Source organism: Ascaphus truei, chromosome 16 (genome assembly GCF_040206685.1).
Source record: "Ascaphus truei isolate aAscTru1 chromosome 16, aAscTru1.hap1, whole genome shotgun sequence".
In the NCBI taxonomy this organism is placed as follows: domain Eukaryota; kingdom Metazoa; phylum Chordata; class Amphibia; order Anura; family Ascaphidae; genus Ascaphus; species Ascaphus truei.
The window spans coordinates 7,254,576-7,278,012 of record NC_134498.1 but is presented as its reverse complement, the minus strand read 5'-3'; positions in this window follow the sequence as shown (position 1 = coordinate 7,278,012).

Genomic DNA, 23,437 nt, shown 5'->3' with positions numbered 1-23,437 from the left:
CAAATTAATAAAGGGGATGGACATTCTAACTTATGAGGAGAGGCTAGCTATATTGGATTTATTTACATTAGAAAAGAGGCGTCTAAGAGGGGATATGATAACTATATACAAATATATTCAGGGACAATACAAGGAGCTTTCAAAAGAACTATTCATCCCACGGGCAGTACAAAGGACTCGGGGCCATCCCTTAAGGTTGGAGGAAAGGAAATTTCACCAGCAACAAAGGAAAGGGTTCTTTACAGTAAGGGCAGTTAAAATGTGGAACTCATTACCCATGGAGACTGTGATGGCAGATACAATAGATTTGTTCAAAAAAAGGTTGGACATCTTTTTAGATGGGACAGGTATACAGGGATATACCAAATAAGTATATATGGGAAGGATGTTGATCCAGGGATTAATCCGATTGCCAATTCTTGGAGTCAGGAAGGAATTAATTTTTCCCCTTAATGGGGTTTTTTGTTTGCCTTCCTCTGGATCAATAAGTAAGTATCTGTTGTCTGAATTTAGCATAGGTTGAACTTGATGGACGTACGTCTTTTTTCAACCTCATCTATTATGTAACTATGTATGTAATGGTGCAGCGCCTCCATCTCTGAGCCCCAGGAATACGGGTGGAATCCTTCCAGAGAGTCCCCCCCCCCCCTCGGGGATGAGAGATTCCAGTCTCACACTGTATATCTTTAAAAGCAGCCGCAGCTCTTTATTCACAGCAGCAGAATAGCAGCAACAAGACTATATATCAGGTACAGGGTGTCTTCCTCCACACAGGACTGCTCTCCCTCAGGATGGTCTCTGTGTCCCTGCCACCACCCCAGGTCAAGGGCACCCAGGGTGGGGCTAGCTCTTCCCTCGCCCCCTAAACAGGGTGAGAGGAATTGGTCCACCTCCCTAACTAAGGTTGCATCAGCTCTACTCAGAGGCTGATGGCTCCCCTTCTCCAACGGCCAATTGATATAGGCTCTCTCTGTCACCCTGGGCCAGCCAGGTGACAGACTCAGCAGACTCTAACTCTGGACTGAACTCTTAACTCTGACACACACTTCTACTAAATAGGAAGTGCACTGCTCTTTATGATATTGGCAGGCACTGCCCCTGTGTCTCTGCCTACCACACAGGGTCAGGTACCAATTTCAGGAATGTCCCGTTATTAGCGTAAACACAACAGAGTTCCATGGATCTAGCATTAAGACTGTAAGCTCTGCAGGCCAGGGATTTCCTTTCCTATTGTCTGATTTTGTTTGTTGCACTTATTGTACTATAATTCTCTGTACTGTATTGCCTCTCTTATAAAGCGCTATATAAATAAATATTTACATACATAATATATCTTAATGCATCTTAAGACACCTTAGAGTTCCCTCTATAAGACACTTTATGGTCCACTCAAGTGAATAGTCTGTAAGTAGGGTGACCATTCGTCCCGGTTTTGCCGGGACAGTCCCGTTTTTTTCTGCCCTGTCCCGATTTTAGCTCCGTCCCGGTTATGTCCCCATTTTTGTCCCTGGTCCCGGTATTGCGGGGCAGCGGCGGTGAGGAGAATGCGGCGGCCGGTAAGTATTTTCTATGTGTGTGTGTGAATGCTGCCGGGGAGACTGAATGAAGGAGAATGCCGAGGGCGGGACTTAGAATGCCGGCCGGCCCGCAGGGGATTGGTTGCAGGCAGGTCAGAGGAAGCCGGGGGCGGGACTTCCGCTTTGTGCAGAGCACAAGTGTCTTCCCGCTCCCGGCTCCTCTGTTCGCGGTGAGTGTCCCCTTTCTGTCCCGGGTCCCAGCCAGGGGGGGTAATAGGAGGTGGTAGCGGGGGTGCGCCTACCTTTGTACCACCTTGTACCTTTGCCCCCCTGGCGCTCCCACCATTGCCCCCCCGGCGCTCCCACCATTGCCCCATCGGCACTCCCACCTTTGCCCCCCGGCGCTCCCACCTTTGCCCCATCGGCACTCCCACCTTTGCCCCCCGGCGCTCCCACCTTTGCCCCCCCCCCCCGGCGCTCACAGCTTTGCCCCCCGGCGCTCCCACCTTTGCCCCTCCGGCGCTCACAGCTTTGTGTGTGTGTGTGTGTGTGTGTGTGTGTATCTGTGTGTGTGTGTGTGTGTATGTGTATCAGTGTGTGTGTGTGTGTGTGTGTGTGTGTGTGTGTGTGTATGTGTATCAGTGTGTGTGTGTGTGTGTGTGTGTGTGTGTGTGTGTGTGTATGTGTATCAGTGTGTGTGTGTGTGTGTGTATGTGTATCTGTGTGTGTGTATTTGTGTGTATGTGTGTGTGTGTGTGTATGTGTATCTCTGTGTGTTTGTGTATCTGTGTGTGTGTGTGTGTGTATCTGTGTGTGTGTGTATCTGTGTGTATCTGTGTGTGTGTATCAGTGTGTGTGTGTGTGTGTGTGTGTGTGTGTGTGTGTGTGTGTGTGTGTGTGTGTGTGTGTGTGTGTGTGTGTGTGCGTGTTTCAGTGTGTGTGTGTGTGTTTCAGTGTGTGTGTGTGTTTCAGTGTGTGTGTGTGTGTTTCAGTGTGTGTGTGTGTGTGTGTGTATCAGTGGGTCTGTGTGTGTGTGTGTGTGTGTGTGTATCAGTGGGTCTGTGTGTGTGTGTGTGTGTGAATCAGTGGGTGTGTGTGTGTGTGTGTGTGTGTGAATCAGTGTGTGTGTGTGTGTGTGTGTGTGAATCAGTGTGTGTGTGTGTGTGTGTGTGTGTGTGTGTGTGTGTATTAGTGGGTGGGTGTGTGTGTGTGTGTGTGTGTGTGTGTGTATCAGTGTGTCTGTATCTGTGTGTCTGTATCTGTGTGTGTGTGTATTGTATTGTATTGTATGTCTTTATTTATATAGCGCCATTAGTGTACATAGCGCTTCACAGTAGTAATACATGTGGTAATCAAATAAATAACAGATAATATAAAAAACATATCATGGGAATAAGTGCTTTAGACATAAAAGTAAAATTTCGGAAGAGGAGTCCCTGCCCCGAGGAGCTTACAGTCTAATTGGTAGGTAGGGAGAACGTACAGAGACAGTAGGAGGGAGTTCTGGTAAGTGCGTCTGCAGGGGGTCAAGCATTATGTATCGTGTTTAGAATATCCACAGTGCTATTCATATGCTTCTTTAAGCAAGTGTGTCTTAAGGTGGGTCTTAAAGGTGGATAGAGAGGGTGCTAGTCGGGTACTGAGGGGAAGGGCATTCCAGAGATGTGGGGCAGTCAGTGAAAAAGGTTTAAGGCGGGAGAGGGCTTTAGATACAAAGGGGGTAGAAAGAAGACATCCTTGAGAAGAACGCAAGAGTCTGGATGGTGCATACCGAGAAATTAGGGATGAGATGTAAGGAGGGGCAGAAGAATGTAAAGCTTTAAAAGTGAGGAGAAGAATGGAGTGTGAGATGCGGGATTTGATCGGAAGCCAGGAGAGGGATTTCATGAGGGGAGATGCTGAGACAGATCTAGGAAAGAGTAGAGTGATTCTGGCAACAGCATTTAGGATAGATTGTAGGGGAGACAGGTGAGAGGCAGGAAGGCCGGACAGCAGGAGGTTACAGTAATCAAGACAGGAGAGAATGAGGGCCTGAGTCAGAGTTTTAGCAGTCGAACAACAGAGGAAAGGGCGTATCTTAGTTATATTGCGGAGGAAAAAGCGACAAGTTTTAGAAATGTTGCGAATGTGAGGGGCGAATGTGAGAGAGGAGTCGAACGTGACCCCTAGGCAGCGTGCTTGGGCTACTGGGTGAATGATTGTAGTTCCAACAGTAATGTGGAAGGAGGTATTAGGGCCAGGTTTGGGAGGAAGTATGAGGAGCTCTGTTTTAGCCATGTTGAGTTTAAGGCGTCGGAGGGCCATCCAGGATGATATAGCAGAGAGACATTCAGAAACTTTGGTTTGTACAGCAGGTGTAAGGTCAGGTGTTGAAAAGTATATTTGTGTGTCGTCGGCATAGAGGTGATAATTAAACCCAAAAGATGTTATTAGGTCACCTAGAGAGAGTGTGTACAGAGAAAAGAGAAGAGGTCCCAGGACAGAGCCCTGGGGTACCCCCACAGAGAGATCAATAGAGGAGGAGGAGGTGTTAGCAGAAGAGACACTAAAAGTACGATGGGAGAGGTAGGATGAGATCCAGGATAGAGCTTTGTTCCGAATACCTAGAGTATGGAGAATGTGGAGGAGAAGAGGGTGGTCCACGGTGTCAAATGCTGCAGAGAGGTCGAGTAATATGAGCAGAGTGTAATGACCTCTGTCTTTGGCAGCATGGAGCTCGTCAGTTATTTTAGTGAGGGTTGTTTCCGTGGCGTGAGCAGTGCGGAAGCCAGATTGTAGAGGGTCTAGGAGAGAATAAGTGTTGAGAAAATGGAGCAAGCGAGAGAATACAAGACGTTCAAGTAGTTTAGAGGCAAAAGGCAGGAGGGAGACAGGTCGATAGTTAGAAAGACAGGTAGGGTCAAGCTTGCTGTTTTTGAGTAATGGTATGACTGTTGCATGTTTGAAGGAGGATGGAAAGGTTCCAGAGCAGAGGGAGGAGTTAAAAATGTGTGTAAGCGTAGGGATTATAGTAGGAGCTAGAGGTTTTAGGAGATGGGAGGGAATGGGGTCAAGAGGGCAAGTGGTAGAGGGAGAAGAGGAGATCAACAGCGACACATCCTCCTCTGAGACAGTGGAAAAAGACTCAAGGAAGGCAGGAGGAGAGTTAGGAAGAGGTGTAGGATGGGGGGAAGAAACAGGGGATGTTCTGCCGTATGGATTCCACCTTTTCCTTAAAATAGTCTGCAAAGTCCTGAGCGGAGATGGAGGAAGGAGAGGCAGCTGAGGGTGGTTTGAGTAGAGTATCAAAGACAGAGAACAGTCGGCGTGGGTTAGACTTGTGCATGTTATTAGTGCAGAAAAGTAGGCTTGTTTAGCTTGCGAGAGGGCAGAGTTGAAACAGGATAGCATAAATTTGTAGTGAAGGAAGTCTGCGAGAGTGTGAGACTTCCTCCAGAGGCGTTCAGAGGAACGAGTGGAGGAACGCAGCATGCGCGTGTGGGAATTTAGCCAGGGTCTAGGGTTAGAAGGGCGAGGGCGGCAGAGAGAAAGCGGGGCATGTAGATCAAGAGATGAGGACAAGACAGAGTTGTACTTTCTGACCAGGTTGTCAGGGTCTGTAGCAGAGCTGAGAGAGGAGAGGGAGGAGTGTAAAGTGGACTCAAAGTCAGGTAAGTGAATAGAGCGCAGGTTTCTGCAGAACCGGGGGGTAGATGGAGGTGGAGAAGGGGAGAAGCGAGATAAAGAGAATGAGATGAGATGATGGTCAGAGAGAGGAAAATGGGAAATGGAGAAATCAGAGAGAGATAAGTTTTTAGTGAAAACCAGGTCTAAGTAGTGGCCATCCTTGTGGGTGCTGGCTGCAGTCCACTGTTGAAGGCCAAAAGAAGAGGTAAGAGAAAGAAAGCGGGAAGCCCAAGAGAGAGAGGGGTCATCAATGTGGCAATTGAAGTCCCCAAGGAGAAGAACAGGGGAGTCTGAGGAGAGAAAGAAAGAGAGCCAGGATTCAAAGTGAGAGAGAAAGGCAGAAGGGGGATGAGTAGAGGTAGGTGGGCGATAGATGACCGCCACATGAACAGGGAGAGGAGAGAAGATCTGGACAGTGTGAGCCTCAAAGGAGGGAAAAGCAAGAGAGGGGGGAATAGGAAGGGTTCGGTAACGGCAGACAGAGGAGAGCAGGAGCCCCACGCCTCCACCCCTGCCATCAGGGCGCGGTGTGTGTGTGTGTATCAGTGTGTCTGTATCTGTGTGTGTGTGTGTGTGTGTATCAGTGTGGCTTTTTTGGCGATAAGCTGGTGATAAGTGGCTTATCGCTGCTTACTGCATGAGGGCCTTAGGGAGGATTTGTTCCTTTAAAGTACACCTAGTTTGGCATAGGATTTGGATGTCAGGGTATCAATGTGCAACCCAAATGTTAAATGGGAGTTGAATGATCAGATATTTCAAACAAGTAACAGGGGCTAGGATGGTTTTAGAGCTGGTTTTTATCTGAAGCTCTGTCATTGGTAGCTTTAGCAATTTAGCTCTGGTCCCAAATACCATTGTTACAGTCTTGTCAGTGTTTAAAATCAGTTTGTTTTGGGAAATCCAGTTTCAAGTCTCAAAAATCAGATTGAAGTATGTGTTCAAGGTCAGAGAGGCGAGGGCTGCGTGCATATAGGATAAGATCTAAGGCCTCTCACAATAACCCGTTAGGAATATTAATTCCTCATCTATCCGACATAAGTATAAAATATAGTCTACCAAGACCCCTAATACAGAGTTACCCACCTTATACGGGAGCAGCTGCCAGACGAGTATAGTAAATGTATCTTATTTCTTTTGCCACTGGAGGGCAGCGTGGAGTTGCAAGGAGTGGCGCCCGTAAGGACGACGTGCCAGTTAGGCGGAAGGAGAAGCGCACACACTTTTATGTGAAACGGATATATTTGGGGAGGGATTTAGGAGTCTGAGTAAGAAAATTAACCATTTAAATATGTACAGATTTAATCCCACTTTTGGAAATTAGGGATGTTGCCTAAAAGTTTGAGAATGCATAAAGTGCCACCCATGGGCTTTAATGAAGCAGCATTTGTGGGCTAAAGGGAACAGCATTCTGTATAAAGGTATTTTGGACTCGATATAAATAATTGATGCCAAAAACTAATATTAAGTAAATTGAGAATGGAAAAATCTTCAACACAAACGTACAGAATGTGATATTCTGAGAGATCTTACAGATGTTATCAAATCCCACAATGAATATATAGAAAATGTCTGTATAGAACGAGTCAAACAAGAATATGCCAATAAAACGTTTAATTGGGAGATACAGGGGCCACAATTCAGGTCATTTAGCTGAAAGAAGAGAAGCCGGTCAGCCGGTAGAGCAGGTCAGCCGGTCAGCCAGTAGAGCAGGTCAGCAGGTCAGCCAGAAGAGCAGGTCAGCCGGTCAGCCGGTAGAGCAGGTCAGCCGGTCAGCTCTGAGATCAGCATTACTTATATCCCCTAAACGTTGTCCCCTGCATGTAATGCTGCAGAACAGCCTACACTGCATATACTGTACATGAGATACTTAACCCTTTCTTTTCGCTCGACTAATCTGAATGATTTGCTAATTGGTTTGTAATTAGAGAGATATTTGTAGCAGAATCCCATGTATGTTATTTTTACCTTTTTAGATACCGTTTTGTGTAATAAAATATATGAGATCAGAGGGGCTTCCTGTTTGCACTCGTGTTTTGGCAGAAGTGTATATGTGACCCTATAAATCTCCCTCACACCTGGGCTTGGCAGCGTGACACTAGTGCAGCGTCCTGGGGAAGAATCACTGAGCTGTTAGCAATAGATACAACGGATAGAAAAGACACTACACATAGGTTTGATTAAAGAGAGTATTTTATTGAAATAATGAATCTCTTTGCTGGGAGGGGCCTGCAGCACATTGCAGAGCGATATAGTAACACGCAGAGCAATGCATTGCAGGCCCCTCCGGCAGCAAAGGGGTGAAGACCAATGCAGGGTGTATAAAGATCTCACTGATAATTCATGCACAAAGTGCAGTTTGTTGCTGTGATCCAGAGGAAGGCGAAACATAACCCCTGCTGTGCAATGGGGGAAAAAAATTCCTTCCTGACCCCATTAAATGGCGATCGGATGGTCCCTGGATCACTGCGCAGTGAGATCAGATGGAGCAGCACAGATCAGCGTTGTTATACACAGGGGCACACTCAGTATATAGAGATGCGGGTGATGGGGCCCTTGTGCCCCTGTGTATAACTCACCTGCTCCCCCATCCCCCTGCATATCTATCCCATTCACCCCTTTTCCTCCCGCATACCTCGCAGGGCCGGCCGGCCATTAGGCGGTCGCCTAGCGCGCAGAGGTCCTAGGGGCGCATTAATAATCATTATTATTTTTTCCTCTTATTATTTTATTTATTTATCTTTTTTTTTAAATTATTATTCTTTTTTTTATCCAGTATTTTGGCGCCCTTTTATTTTTATTTTGCGTTGCGCTGGGGTGCGGTCGCACCCCCCTGCAGCCCCGATATCTACGCCACTGTTTATTTTATTATTTTATTTATCTTATTATTTTTTATACAACTGGGGCACAAATTTTAAGTTTTGCCTCGGGCGCATGAAACCCGTGCTCTGGCCCTGCTCCTTGTTCTCTCTCACCCTCTCACGCCCAATATCCCTATCTCCCTCTAGTACCTGCCCCTCCCTCAGCCTTCCTGATCTTATCTGCCTCTCCTGCGGTCAAACCAACTTCTCAGGGCCCCTAGAATACCCCTGTATCTACGCCCTGGCTCCTCTGCTACCTGCACCTGGCTTCTTCTCCGCCTAAAAAAGGTGAAGCAGCAGATCTGTCCGCACCTCTCGTATTCTCCTACCTGCTCCCGGGGTCTTCTCCTCCGCCTAAAAAAGGTGAAGCAGCAGATCCGGCCACACCTGTCGTATGCTCCTTGGTCATCGTACACCACGTCTGCGTCATCGGCCGCCTTGTAGCCCACCTCATTGTTCCACTTGACGCCCGCTTTGTCGTATGCCTCGTCGTCCGCCTCGTAGCCCGCCTCGTCGTCTGGTGGCACAAAGGGCACCACCTTCGTGTGTGTCCTGATCTGCAGGAGACATGAAGTGTTTGTAACCAGGGACAGTGATACTCTGTATCGCAAGAGCTCCTGTGCCACTTATACCCCATCCCCAATACCACGTTATACCGCCCTCCACAGGGCAAATACCCGTTATACCCACCTCCCCAGGCCCAGTACCCAGTTATACAACCTTCCCAAGGCCCAGTACCCTGTTATACGCCCCTCCCCAGGCCCAGTACTCGTTATACCCACCTCACCAGGCCCAGTACCCATTATATACCCCTCCCCAGAAGGTCATGTTTCTATTTATCAAAAATACATTGAGTTACCTCTGGTTTTCAGGCATGTCCTGGGGGAGTTACACTGGCGACACACTTTATTCGAGCACGGCTAGTCCCGCGAATTCGGGTATACTCGGGTGTATTCAGGTTTCTGATATTTTTCAGCCAGAGTGCATTGCGTTATTTTCCGGCAGGAATTTAAGCTTTTTATTCCGGCTGGTTACAATACTGCAATGCCGTCAAAATACACATGGTGGCGCTTGCGAGCTATTCTCTGTGAAGCCGTCCCCTATAATGAATTGTAATGCAGTATATATATATATATATATATATATATATATATATATATATACTGTATAACAACAACCCCTGTAAGCCCTAACATACAGTACTGTACTGTACTGTATATGCACATACATAAATGATACTACAGTACTGTATGGGCGGCGGGGGCGAGATGTGTTTGCAGCAGAGAGAGATCCGCTGCTCTCTCTCTGCGCAAACATCCACACATTAAAAATTATTTGAAATACATTTTTATTGATAGTGTAGATGTGCAGGGGGTCTCCGGAGCTGAACCGCGGTGGTTTTAGGTCTGGGGACCCCGTGCCCCCCGAGATACAGGCCCCTTTAGGGGGTGCCGGTATCCAGCTCTGCGTTAAAAGCCCCGATCACGTGACCGCGGCCTGTAAACCAAGCAGAGCAGAGGGATACCGGCACCCCCTAAAGGGGCCTGTATCTCGGGGGGCACGGGGTCCCCAGACCTGAAACCTGTGCGCTTCTGCTCTGGAGACCCCCTGCACATGTACACTATCAATAAAACACATACAATATACAGTATAAATAAACACTCGTTCTTTACCTTAGCGTCTATGCGCTATGGTAAAGAAGCATCATTTCTGTATTTTAATAATATTGTACAGTGAGCAGGGGGTTCCCTGAGCCAGAAATTAATGCTCAGGGAACCCCCCTGCTCCTGATCAATATTATTAAAAATACGGAAAATGCTGCGTCATTACCATAGCGGATAGCCGCTAAGGCAATGAAGGGGTTAACCCACCGTGCCCGCTTTATTGTGTGTAGTGGGGATGGGTGAGGGGGGTATTTGGCCCTTGGTGTGAGTTTAGGACTTGCGGGAGGGGGGGGGGGTTGCGGGTGCACTTAACCCCTTCACGATCGTAGCAGTTAATACCGCTACGGTCATGAAGGGGTTAAGCCCTCCCGCTACCCCACCCCCCCCCCCCCCCCCGCAAGCCCTCCCCAACCATCGTTGGGGCGAATACCCCATTCACCCACCCTCCCGCTACCCACAATAAAAAAATACACACACACAGCAGCCGCCAAAAAATAAATAAATAAATGACAATAAATACATTGGAAATACATTTTTATTGATAGTGTAGATGTGCAGGGGGTCTCCGGAGCTGAACCGCGGTGGTTTTAGGTCTGGGGACCCCGTGCCCCCCGAGATACAGGCCCCTTTAGGGGGTGCCGGTAGCCCTCTGCTTGGTTTAAAGGTCCCGATCACGTGATCGCGGCCTGTAAACCAAGCAGAGCAGAGGGATACCGGCACCCCCTAAAGGGGCCTGTATCTCGGGGGGCACGGGGTCCCCAGACCTAAAACCACCGCGGTTCAGCTCCGGAGACCCCCTGCACATGTACACTATCAATAAAAATGTATTTCAAATGTATTTATTGTCATTTATTTATTTATTTATTTATATTTATTTATTAATTGTGCTGCTGCTGCTGCAAGTCGTAAACTCACACCAAGGGCCAAACACCCCCCTCACCCCCAATAAAAAAAATTCACGCACAGCAGCCCCACAATTAATAAATAAATCTAAATAAATAAATAAATAAAATCTATGTAAAACCCCCTCCCCCTATTCTCGCTTTTAAAACGCCCTGCCTTCTCTCTAATCTATGTAAAAAAAACCTCCCCCTATCCCCCTATCCCCCTATTGTGTGTGTGCGTTAAGCTTCCCTGCAAGCTATGTAAAAAAAACCTCCCCCTATTGTGTGTGTGTTTAAATCTGGCTGGCCTGTGTTTCTGAGTGCTGAGTGCTCTGCGTTTAACCAAGCAGAGCAGAGGGATACCGGCACCCCCTAAAGGGGCCTGTATCTCGGGGGGCACGGGGTCCCCAGACCTAAAACCACCGCGGTTCAGCTCCGGAGACCCCCTGCACATGTACACTATCAATAAAAATGTATTTCAAATGTATTTATTGTCATTTATTTATTTATTTATTTATATTTATTTATTAATTGTGCTGCTGCTGCTGCAAGTCGTAAACTCACACCAAGGGCCAAACACCCCCCTCACCCCCAATAAAAAAAATTCACGCACAGCAGCCCCACAATTAATAAATAAATCTAAATAAATAAATAAATAAAATCTATGTAAAACCCCCTCCCCCTATTCTCGCTTTTAAAACGCCCTGCCTTCTCTCTAATCTATGTAAAAAAAACCTCCCCCTATCCCCCTATCCCCCTATTGTGTGTGTGCGTTAAGCTTCCCTGCAAGCTATGTAAAAAAAACCTCCCCCTATTGTGTGTGTGTTTAAATCTGGCTGGCCTGTGTTTCTGAGTGCTGAGTGCTCTGCGTTTAACCAAGCAGAGCAGAGGGATACCGGCACCCCCTAAAGGGGCCTGTATCTCGGGGGGCACGGGGTCCCCAGACCTAAAACCACCGCGGTTCAGCTCCGGAGACCCCCTGCACATGTACACTATCAATAAAAATGTATTTCAAATGTATTTATTGTCATTTATTTATTTATTTATTTATATTTATTTATTAATTGTGCTGCTGCTGCTGCAAGTCGTAAACTCACACCAAGGGCCAAACACCCCCCTCACCCCCAATAAAAAAAATTCACGCACAGCAGCCCCACAATTAATAAATAAATCTAAATAAATAAATAAATAAATAAAGACATGAAGAGAAATAAATACTGTATATACTGTACAGTATATACACTGTATATATATATATATATATATATATATATATATATATATATATATATATATATATATATACAGTATACATATATACACTGTGTATATATACTGTATATATATATATATATATATATATATATATATATATATATATATATATACATACTGTATGTGAGTGAAAAGAGAAAAAAGTAACCCGTATGGGAGCACTCAGGTATGCAATTGATATATTTGTTTATTTATTTGACACAGTGCAAAAAGGGATGAATAAACAGTACATGATTTAAAAACACTTAAAAAAGAGGCATGGACCCTTAAACACTAATGAACAGCACTAGGGAACGACACACACTGTCAACCCTAAACATGAAAAGGATAGTGACTCAAAAAACACTAGGGAGAATCAAAGTGAATCACAATACAGTAGGTTACTGGGTTTAAAGGCACCTACAGTATACAACGCTAAGGATAATGCACACTACAATACCAAAAAGTATTTTAACCAAGCAAGTAAACCAAAATCAATATATACTGTAAGTAACAACCAGAAAAGACAATTTAAAACCAAACTAACCCTTACAATACCAAGGATTACATCTATCTAATTGTAAAAAACCTTATACAGTACATTATACACAGCATTGTTTAAAAACCCCTTCCCCCCTAATGTTTGTGTTAAGCAGATTACACTGAAGGGAGAGAGATATAAAGGCCTAAAGCCCCTTCCCCCCCTAATGTTTCTGTTAAGTAGATTACACTGAAGGGAGAGAGATATAAAGGCCTAAAGCCCCTTCCCCCCTAATGTTTGTGTTAAGCAGATTACACTGAAGGGAGAGAGATATAAAGGCCTAAAGCCCCTTCCCCCCCTAATGTTTCTGTTAAGTAGATTACACTGAAGGGAGAGAGATATAAAGGCCTAAAGCCTTACCTGCATTGGTAAACCCTCCCTGCATTGGTAAACCCTCCCTGCATTGATGTCGTGTAGTGTACAGTACAGTATGTAAATGTGGGGAGGAGGGGGGCCCAATGTGCATAATGTACTGTGAGGTCTAACCACCCTCACCCCCTACCCACATACTGTACCGTTACCCCCCCCCCCCCCCCCCCCCATCCTGGCCATGGCCCCTCACGCACAGCAGCTCCACAATTAATAAATAAATCTAAATAAATACAGTACATGAAGAGAAATAAATATATACTTTATATATAAATGTGAGTTTATAACTAAAATAAAGAATATTATTTCTAGGGGCCCTAGAACAGAAGTTCCCACGCCAATTTCGCGCTCATTGCTCTTTTTTTTGCTCTTTTTTTACAATGTTGCTGGTCTTGCGGCTTTGCAGTATGCAAGCAAAAAGCGCAGTGTATGAAGTCTGGGTGAGCGCTTTCCACATTTGATGCCTACGGCACCTTCCCATTTCTACACACTTCAATACCTGCACAGTTGGTAGCGCTTTCCATCCCAGCTACCATTCTGGATTTTCACCTCTCACAGGCCATTCTTGCCCGAGTCTGTCCTATCAGACAGGGGCATTAACCTGTATCCACACCACCTGGACAATTTCTCTCTGTCAGAGACTTGTGCTATTTATTTTATATATTTTTGTGTAATTATTCATGCAAATTTATGCTCATTTCATATGTGGTTTTCAACATAAAGTGGCTGCTGGGCCTGATCCTAACTCATACAGTATACAGTAGCGCTTCCCTGTTTGTTAGTTTATTGCAAGCAAAAAGCAGTTTGTAGTACTGAGTGTGAGATAAATTACTGTATTTATCAGTGTTGTTCAAAGAGAGTTGATCAGAAGGATTCCCCTTATATACAGTACGTAGAATTAATAAAATTGTATTATTTTCCGATATCCGCAGTGATTCTGGTCAACCTGACAGATTTTTAGTAATACAGTATACTGTACTGCAAGACCATGTGTTGTCTACCTTTTACTACAGTATACTGTACTGTATGAATGACAATAGAGTGCTGTATACTTTATAAGGGGAATCCTTCTGATCAATTCTCTTTGATCAATACTGATAAATACAGTATCATATTTATACCCCTTTAGCACCTGTCGTTCCATCCTATGCACCCATTTACTGTACAATGGTGATTGCGGTCGTATTCACGTACTTTATGTGAGATAAATTAACCAGTTCTTTTATTGCTGAAGTCGCCACAAAATACTTTTATTTACAAATACAGTACAATACAATGGTGAAACATTTCAAGTTAACAGCAATTCAAAACATCAACACACAATAATACATACTTTACAGTACTGTATACTGTACTAGTATATTTGGGCCTTGTCTTTGGGGGTTTATTAATGCAATTATTAGGGTGACCTGGCGTTGGAAATACTGACACAGTACAATCCTACAGTACAGCTACACCACCCACCCCCTCCCTTAGAGTTTTTAATCCCTCCCTGGCCAAGCATCAATCGTCTGGCTAATCCAATCCAAGCCATTGTTTTGTTAAACTGGCCCTGGGCTGTTCAGAACAGCCACTGCTTCTAAATTACTGAAAATATACAGGATAAATATACAGTGATGTGAAATAATCCTTTCTGTGTGTCTGAGAGTGTTGAAAGTCACCAGGTCCTCATCTAGTAGAGTACATTCTCGAATACCTTTAGAATAAAAATACAGTATATATAAATATACAGTATAAATATTGCACAGTATACTGTAATGTTAAATAACCCATCCTGTTCTTTTTCCCTTCATACTGTAACAGTATCCTCATTGTGTCTGCGGTACAGTAGTTCATTGAGAGAGGAGAGGTTTTGTGTACATCATTACTGCTGTTTATATACTGTACATTTGACTGCACAAGCAGATTTGACGAACACAAGGCCCCCCCTCCCCTCTGGTGCACCCTTTTTCCTGGAACGACAAGAAAACAAAAACTTTGTTCAGTTACTGTACTGTACTGTATGTGCGTACTGTATTATGGTAGACCTACTGTACAGTAGGTGGCTGGTGCAGCTTTCTCTGGAAAGAAAAAATGGAGCAGTTAGTAGGCAGTTACTGTAGTATGTCAAACTAGTCTACTGTACTGTATACTGGAACTACTGTAAACTCTGACTATTGGGAAAGCTAAAATCTGTGCCATACTTACCTGTATCATAGTGTACCTACTGTACAATACTACAGCACTGTACTACTTTCCTGATGCTTGTCCATTGCGCGCGATGACAATGGGCAACACAGTGGCAATATGGTCTATATATTTATTGCATCGTTCCTCGGTGAGTACATCGTTCCAAAAACTCATTATGGCTGTATACAACTCGTCCTTCTTGGAGGGTTTCGCCACTTTACGGATGTGGTCCTTCAGCTGATGCCAGACCATTTCGATCGGATTGAAGTCTGGTGATCTGTGATTGGAAAGAAAGGACAATTAGTTTAAGAGATACAGTACACAGTAAAAACAGTGGGGAACATATAAATGGGACACGGTCTACTACACTTACTCCGCTGGCGTCTTCACCCAGTTGATGCCGCGCTCAAGGATATGCGCCGTCGACGCGGTGTGCTTGGGATCATTGTCCTGGTAAAAGCGATGACCATTGGGAAAGTCTTGTGTGATGTATCGCACTATCACGGGCACAATGTTGTCTTGGAAGAAATCTTTATTCATGATTCCTATAGCAAGAAAAGAAAAGTGCTCAATAGTACAGTACAGTGCATACGGTAAGGCAACACTAGTCAAGTACAGTGCATTAGGCGGCATTATATTTGAGAAATTGTACCTTCAAAGACGACAATGCATCCCGGTCCACGCCTAGAGATGGCACCCCACACATGCAGCTTCACAGGGTGTTTTGGCCGTGGCTTCAAAGTTATGCGGCCTTTTTTGTGGAACGCAAATCTTGCAAATCTCTCCAGCGACACAGTAGACTCATCAGTGAAGATGCAATCCTGGAAAGTCTCACCGCTGTCGATCCATGCCTGGGCCTGGAGCACTCTTTTGATTTTGTTTGCGTCCCGTATCATGGGGTACGCTCTGTAATGACAATGAATAAAAAATGTTAGCGTCACAGCGCAGTACAGTTTGCAAAACAACATTTTTACTTTACAGTACAGTACCTCCTGTACTGTCCACTACTAACCTCACACGTCCATATTTCCATCCAATTCTGCGTCTCATCTTCTTTATGCTGCTCTCGGATACAGTCAGATTGTGGTTTTCCTGAAGAGTGTTTTTAACCCTTAATGCGCTCCTCTCATCATTCTCCTCACTTATTCTGTCCACCAGAAGAGTAGTCTCCCTACAATGCAAAGAAATTATATTGTGTTATTAATATGCAGCAATATAAAATGTATACTGTATACTGTACATGTAATGTTGTAATATACAGTAAATATAAATATACAAAAAATGTATACTGCTGTACTATAAATATAAATAGACAAAATATACAGTATACAGTACTGTTGTAATATAAATATACTATATAAATATTCCGTTGTCAGATGAATTGCAATATACCAAAAGTGTATACTGCTGCACAAAAAATATAAATTGACCACACATACAGTACACTACAGTATATACTGTTGTAATATAATAAATATACTATATAAATACGGTATACTGTTGTTATATCATAATAAATACACATCATATACTGTATATTCCGTTGTCAGATGAATTGCAATATACCAAAAGTGTATACTGCTGCACAAAAAATATAAATTGACCACACATACAGTACACTACAGTATATACTGTTGTAATATAATAAATATACTATATAAATACGGTATACTGTTGTTATATCATAATAAATACACATCATATACTGTATATTCCGTTGTCAGATGAATTGCAATATACCAAAAGTGTATACTGCTGCACAAAAAATATAAATTGACCACACATACAGTACACTACAGTATATACTGTTGTAATATAATAAATATACTATATAAATACGGTATACTGTTGTTATATCATAATAAATACACATCATATACTGTATATTCCGTTGTCAGATGAATTGCAATATACCAAAAGTGTATACTGCTGCACAAAAAATATAAATTGACCACACATACAGTACACTACAGTATATACTGTTGTAATATAATAAATATACTATATAAATACGGTATACTGTTGTTATATCATAATAAATACACATCATATACTGTATATTCCGTTGTCAGATGAATTGCAATATACCAAAAGTGTATACTGCTGCACAAAAAATATAAATTGACCACACATACAGTACACTACAGTATATACTGTTGTAATATAATAAATATACTATATAAATACGGTATACTGTAGATGTACACTACAGTTTTCTATATTTTTTTTGGTTAAGTTTTATAAATACAGTATACTTACGCATTTGTTACCCTTGGTGCCTTTTTGCGGTCTCTGTTTTTTCCTTGTGCATGATAGCACACAGTGCTTGATGGCACAACGAGGCCAGAAGCAGTTAACCAGCGCTGGATATCTGCAATTCGTTGTCCGCTCGTGTACATCTCCTTCATTCTCATGCTGAGATCCTTTGAAATCTTCTTAACAGGCATTGCTGCGAGTACTGTAGAAAGAAATACAAACACAAGAATGTGTATTCGATGTTTAGTCGATGTGTATTCAATGTGCAGTGAATCCACAAAATGGATGGTGTATTTATATGTTAATGACTCACATAACAGACCACCCACTTTCAACACCTGTACCTGGCCACCATGCATAAAAGGTTGTACACGTTGCATAGCCCACCACTTGCTGATCTTTATCTGAGGCATTGTCCAGATACTGCATTGTGCCTCCCGCTTACATGGAGCAGCCCCGGTTCTATGGAAGAAAGAATCATCTCACCTCTGCTGTGCCTGCCACACTGAAAAAAAGAAAGGCAGTTACCGTTCCCAAGCCAAAGGCAAAGCGACAGGCTAAGGCCAACAAAGAAAACCTTCTGCTGACCCCAAAGGCTAAGGCTTTTAAAACACGTCAGCCTTATTATGTGAAGAAGAAATACGGTACTGTGCTCGGTTCGCAAGACGCATGGCAGCCAACTCACCGAATCCGCAGACCACTTGCTCCCATATGCTTCGACGACTCTGCTGTAGCTGTCCCGGAAATCTTCAGCCCGGCTTCTCCACCCCCATCTTCTCCGGTTCCATCTGAAGATGCTGCTGCCTCTGAAATCAACGGGTCACTGTCTCCTTTGCTCTTGGACGACTCTGCTTCTCTCCCGGAAATCCAGCGGTCACCTTCTCCATCCCTCTTCCACCACGCTGCAGCTTCTCCTGTACCGGGCATCCCCAGGTCACCTCTTCCACTCTCCATCGATGCCGCTTCTCTCCAGGGAACCCCCATCTCATCCTCCGTTGCACCCATCCCCCCAGATCTCCAGATGCCATGCACAAGCAGCTCGTTGGACCGGATCCTGAATGGGCTAAGTGTGGATCTCCCCGGGAATTCTAGTGTGCTGGCAAAGCTAGATCTGCTTCTGGAGTCGGTGCTACATATGGAGCAACGGCTGGATCAACGGATGCTACATATGGAGCAACGGATGGATCAACGGATGGACAAGATAGAGGCAGACATAGCGGGCATACATTATTTGCTCGGTGTTAATGCCCCTGTTTCCCCGATGCTGGAGCAGGGGGGTGACATGGATGTGATGCATGGTACCTTCGACCCCCTTCCATCACCAAGCACACACCCTCCACCAGAAGATACAGTGTACTATGCTATTGAGGAGGACATGACAACCCCATCTAGACCACGCCAGGAGACAACCCGGCGACCACTACCGGAGGAAAGCTTCCTCCCAGACACCCTACCATTGCCCATCGCCTCAAGTACACCCGCTCCCAAAAGACTTCCTACACCCGCTCGCATACAAACAGTGCCCGACATCTCCCTGTGCGATCTGACACCGGTGCTGAGGGAGAAGTATAGGGTGAGGAGTGCTGGTATACCACACAAGTATGCCTTGATCATATTTAAACACCATGTTCCCTACACATTGTACTGCGAGTGGGTGTTCAAAGTGAACTATGATGGGAATCGCCAAAAAAATGCCCTTCCTGCCAATTTAAGGAAAAAGATTGTGGAAGAAATGCAGCGCTATTACCCTGTTACAGATCCTGTAATGAGAGGCGTTAGAGACTGCATTAATGGCGTTTTGCGCCATGCAAGGCATCGGCCATGGCTGGAAAATGGGGAGGACTTTCAGTGAGACCATACTGTAATGTTGTGCTGTACTGTACAGTACATGTTTTACCCTGTAGTACCTGCTGTACTTAAACAAAGGATACTGAATGTTGTTGTGTGTTGCACGGTTTTTGTACTGTATTTGTAAATAAAAGTTTTTAGTGGCGACTTCAGCAATAAAAGAACTGGTTACTTTATCTCACACACAGTACTACAGTACAAACTGCTTTTTGCTGCCAGACTGCAAACCCGCAAGACCAGCAACATTGTAACAAAAGAGCAATGAGCGCGCAATTGGCGTGGGAACTTCTGTTCTAAGGCCCCTATAAATAATATTCTTTATTTTATTTATAAACTCACATTTATAAACCCCGTCACCCACCCCCGCTAAACACAATAAAAAATAATCACACACAGCAGCCGCCAAAAAATAAATAAATAAATGACAATAAATACATTGGAAATACATTTTTATTGATAGTGTAGATGTGCAGGGGGTCTCTGGAGCTGAACCGCGGTGGTTTTAGGTCTGGGGACCCCGTGCCCCCCGAGATACAGGCCCCTTTAGGGGGTGCCGGTAGCCCTCTGCTTGGTTTAAAGGTCCGATCACGTGATCGCGGCCTGTAAACCAAGCAGAGCAGAGGGATACCGGCACCCCCTAAAGGGGCCTGTATCTCGGGGGGCACGGGGTCCCCAGACCTGAAACCTGTGCGCTTCAGCTCCGGAGAACATCTACACTGTGAATAAAACACACACATCATTAAAGAATCATTCTTTAGCTTAGCGGCTATGCGCTATGGTAAAGAAGCAGCATTTCTGTCTTTTTAATAATATTGTAGAGTGAGCAGGGGGTTCCCTGAGACAGAAATCTAATCTCAGGGGACCCCCTGCTCCTGCACAATATTATTAAAAGTTCAGAAACGAGGCTTCATTAGCATAGCGTATAGCCGCTAAGGTAATGAAGGGGTTAACGCATAATAACCAATAAATACATTCAATACACTACCCACTACCCATGGCAACCTCCGCTGCTGTACAGTAAAACAGAGAAAAAAAATAACACTTTCAAAGTAATGTCCCCTAACCCCTTAATCACCATAGCGGTTATTAACCGCTACAGTCATGAAGGGGTTAACCCGCCCTCACCCACCACTTGGGACGCCTACTGTACATACCCTCCCACTCTAACCCCCCACCCCGTGAGGCCTAACCACCCTCAACCCTCACCCACTAACTACCCACAAGGGAGGCCTACCCACATACCGTTGGGGAAACACCCCACCCCCACCCCAGTACCCACAATAAAAACAGTACAATCACCCACAATAAACAGCATTCTATTTATTAAATACATTACCCACCCCCTGTGCCCCCCCCCCCCATAAATACAAGATTTATTCTTTTACATTCAGGGTCCATAACGCAGCCCCACGCTAGTCCCCGGTGGGCTGGCAGGGCACCTGGACAGACCTACAGTTTACCAGCAGCATTCCACAGGTTCTGGAGGCCTGCTGGTGGATCCTGCCAGCACCATGGCGCCCAGGTGGTCTCCTTGGGTCACCGTGAGCCTCAATTGGGTCCACACGGTAGGCCCAAGGATGTCTGGGAGCCCCGGGTCAAACCCACAGGTGTCTGCGGGGCCTCGGGTGGTTCCCATGGGGGTCTGGGGAACTCACGGGTGCTCACTACGGGTCCGCGGTGCCCCCACAGAAGTGGGACCACACATCATCATCCCCGCACCTACGGCTCGGAGGTGCCCCCACAGAAGTGGGACCACACATCGTCATGCCCGCAGACTACGGGTCCGCGGTGCCCCCACAGAAGTGGGACCACACATCATCATCCCCGCATGTGTCACCCGTGGAACCACCAGCCTGCTACCCTTTAGGATACCCGAGGATTCCCCGCGGGTGGTCTCCAGAGGTCCCACGCAAAACCACGGAAGTAACCCTGAATGTAAAAAAAATAAACCTGGCCAATACATTCAATACATACACCCTCCCCCCCAACACCTACAGTACAATAATGTGCAAAATAACTATTATCCAGATATGGATAATAGATTAATTGCCCATTATTAAAAACATTAACTAGCATATACAAATAAATAAAGTACTACTGACCTCATCAATACGAAGTGTCCGATGCCAGCGCCTTCCTTCTCTTGCCCACACAAAACATAGCCAAAACCAAGCCAATACATTGCAATTACATTCAGATATCAATTAACCCCTTAAACACCTTATCGGATAATAACCGCAAAGGTAATTAAGGGGTTAAGCCACACAGGCACGATACCCACCCTTCACCCATGAATTTGTACTGTGGCTTCATCATGCAACTATATATATATATACTGTATATATATACATACAGAGAGACAGAGAGAAAGAGAGAGAGAGAGAGATATATACAGTATATATATATACACACGTTATATACACACCCATGATAAACCAAATATACAGTACAAATAAATGTAGAAGGGTTATCAAAACCATACTGTTCTACAACCAAACACTTCTCCATACAGATACTACATTAAAATCAATTTCCTTTAAAAATCCTAACTGATCTCACAATCTACTGTACTGTATATGATCACAAACCAATGAAAAAAAAGTCACATTCCAAAATGCATAAAATCTATGCACCATACTGTATACATTCTGCAAATTAATCAAACGTAAACAAAAATCAGTTAGCAATCATTATTTACACCCCTAAACATTTCACACTCAATCAAGAACAATGAGACCATTAACAGATTCACGCCTAGAGCAGAACAATTAAGCCTTTGAAAAAATATAAGTACCGACAAAAATACAACCTTTACAGTACAGTACAACCAAGGCTATCTATCCCTGACCTTCCTCAAACACACAATACAATACCAAGGAATAATACATCTATCTAATTTTAAAATACTTTAAACTCACAAAATAATTAAAAACACATCTAATCCAGCTTTTAAAACATCATCATTTCTTACCCTGAATGTATACTGTACAGTATATCTCTCTAGACATATATATTGTACATACATACATACAGTGGCAAGAAATGATATACCACAAAAAAATAAAAATACACAGGTTAAAAAACCTTTTGAAAAAATTAACAAGTTAAATAAAATACATTTCTTTACTGTAGTTCACTTACCATTACTTGCCCCCACCGACTCCCGTTGCCCAGCTTACTCACGAACCAATCCACGATCAGGAACCCATAAAATAATAAACCATTGAAAATAATAAACATTAAACTAAAAATCCAAACCAATCCACGGGTCTTCTACTTGTAATACACCTTCATCTGTATTCTTCTTTCTTCTATCTCCTTCCGGGCGGGGCAGGGCGTGGTCTTCTTTCCATCATCGGCCACGCCCTTGTCTTTTTCCTTCTCCGGAGGTCCTTCCTCCGCGGCGTCTGGCTGCAAAATGAGACGACATAGGCTTTTAAAGGCCTATGACGTCACATTTTGCGTCATGGTTCCCACGGTCCTGATTGGACCGTGAAAACCATGTGTGTTGGCCGATAATAAAAAAATGATGACGTCACTTAAAGGGAATGAAAGCACAGCCAATCAGAATGGCTTTGCTTCAATTGCCTTTAAGTTGACGTCATGAAAAGGCACATGGCCGTGCACACATGGTACTAGAGCCAATCAGAGCGTGGGAACTTTATCCCTACTCTGATTGGCTCTGGTATACCATGTGTCAGGGGCTTGGGGGAGAAAGGATGTGACGTCAATGAAAACCTGTCACGTGGTACGGTAGCCAATCAGAGCGTGGGAACTTTATCCTTATTGACGTCACATCCTTTCTCCCCCAAGCCCCTGACACATGGTATACCAGAGCCAATCAGAGCGTGGGAACTTTATCCCTACTAAAGTTCCCACGCTCTGATTGGCTCTGGTATACCATGTGTCAGGGGCTTGGGGGAGAAAGGATGTGACGTCAATAAGGATAAAGTTCCCACGCTCTGATTGGCTACCGTACCACGTGACAGGTTTTCATTGACGTCACATCCTTTCTCCCCCAAGCCCCTGACACATGGTATACCAGAGCCAATCAGAGTAGGGATAAAGTTCCCACGCTCTGATTGGCTCTAGTACCATGTGTGCACGGCCATGTGCCTTTTCATGACGTCAACTTAAAGGCAATTGAAGCAAAGCCATTCTGATTGGCTGTGCTTTCATTCCCTTTAAGTGACGTCATCATTTTTTTATTATCGGCCAACACACATGGTTTTCACGGTCCAATCAGGACCGTGGGAACCATGACGCAAAATGTGACGTCATAGGCCTTTAAAAGCCTATGTCGTCTCATTTTGCAGCCAGACGCCGCGGAGGAAGGACCTCCGGAGAAGGAAAAAGACAAGGGCGTGGCCGATGATGGAAAGAAGACCACGCCCTGCCCCGCCCGGAAGGA